Below are 2031 nucleotides of genomic sequence, written 5' to 3'. Positions count from 1 at the left end.
GCGGGGTTCCGTCCCGGCCCCGACCCGGGATGGCGATTAGGGGATTCAGTTTTCTAAGTTTTTTTTTTTTTAAAGTATGAAATAATTTATATATATATATATATATAATAATAAAAAAATGTTTGCGAAGTTCTTTTAGCACCATTCTGTCCAGTAATTACTAACTCAATTGTCTCTTTCTATGATGATGAGTAAAATCATCGTCATTCATCCTTCGACTAATTGGGTTATGGCCAAATGTTCAGCAGCCGACGGGTGATATCTCAGTTCGTCAGTTTTCTCATGAGTTACCAGTTTTTCGGTCATGATTCCGAGATTATCCAGGAATGAATATGTGACGTTTCTGCTTCCACCCTACTTCAAGCAATCGTCCCACGAGTTTTTGTAACTGGAGATTACGTGGTGTGATGTATGAACCATTGGTTGGCATGTGCTGTTTTGTGTACGAGTATATTGACTATTTTTGAGGTATATTTGGTTTGTGAACTCGTGAGGATCGCTTTTGGATTGGGGGTGCGGCAGCTTGCGTTGTGTTGATATTGAAGTTGGTTTTGTTTGCCAGTTGTTGGCATTGTTGATTGTTTCAGAGATGTGTCAGTTCAAATAGCTGGCATGGGACATGGGAGCTATTTATATTCATTGCAGTGTACCACTTATGCTCGGAGGACTGAATTTTGGGGACTCGTCAGAGATGGAGCTACGGTTTTACGATGTCATCCTTGGAATGGATTGGCTGTCACGACATCTAGAAGTGTTGGATTGCCTGAGGGCAAGAGGTGATATTGCTGGAGCTGATGGGAGTTTTTATTGCATGCATGCTACATGCTCAGGAGCTATTGGATATAAGAGCAGAGGGATTTTTGGCGACCATTTTGATGCTTAAGAATGTTGGACAGTATGAGTTGTAGGATCTTCTGGTTATTGCAGATTATAAGGATGTATTTGTGGCCTTTGGAACGGCCACCACCAGACACATGAGACGTTCTTACGATTGAGTTAGAACCAAGGACATCACTTGTTTCACGAGTTCTACACCAATTAGCGGCAACAGAGATGATCAAGCTGAAAGAGCATATGGAAGATTCATCAGACATGAGTTTTATCAGACCGAGTACTTCACCGTGGGGAGCATCATTATTTTTGTAAAGAAGAAATATGGAAGTTTCAGTCTTCGTATCGACTACATAGACTTGAACATGGTATCCTCGTATTGATGAGTTGTTGGATTACCTACAGGAGGTTCATAGTTCTTGAAGATCAACTTGGCATCACGACACCACTAGATTGCGATAGATGACGAGGATGTGCGGAAGACAGCCTTCCGTATTATGGACATTATGAGTTTGTGATTATATCATTTGGGTTGACGAACACACCCGTAGCATTTAAGAAACCTATGAATGACGTTTTTGTGAACATTTGGATAAGTGCGTGATTGTATTCATCGATTACACCCTGATTTATTCCCGGAGTGGAGAGGAGCATGCTAAGCATTTATGGGTTGTGCTAGGTAAGCTTGGGGAGAAGAAACCGTTTGCTAGCTGAGTGAGTGTAGTTTCTAGCAAAGGAAAAAAAATGGATTTTTGAGTCATGTGGTTTCAGAAGCAGGAGTTAATGTCGATTCAACAAAAAAAAAAAGAAGACTACTACAGTTCCAGAATGGCTGACACCAACGGGTACAAAGATTTGAAGTGTTTCTATCATTGGCCTAGTATGAAAAAGGATGTAGCTACATTGTGTCACCATGTTAGACTAGGTGGTCAAAACAAAACATTAAATATTTATGGGATTATTACACAATCTACTTCTTCCAGATTGGAAATCGGATATGTTGATTATGGGTTCCTCATTGGACGATGGTAATCAAGTTTCATGTTGATTAATGTATGAGCGATCATGGACCGTCTCGCTAAGTTAAACTCGAGAGGGCATCCTCAGGACTTGTGCTTTACTCGCGAGGAAAAAAAAATTGAGGAAGAAAACTATCTACAGATGACATAGCTCATCTACCGTAACAGTTATCATTCGAGC

This window comes from Brassica oleracea, chromosome C9 (genome assembly GCF_000695525.1).
Source record: "Brassica oleracea var. oleracea cultivar TO1000 chromosome C9, BOL, whole genome shotgun sequence".
Taxonomy (NCBI): domain Eukaryota; kingdom Viridiplantae; phylum Streptophyta; class Magnoliopsida; order Brassicales; family Brassicaceae; genus Brassica; species Brassica oleracea.
The sequence above is the reverse complement of the archived record's forward strand: the minus strand, read 5'-3'. Positions refer to the sequence as shown.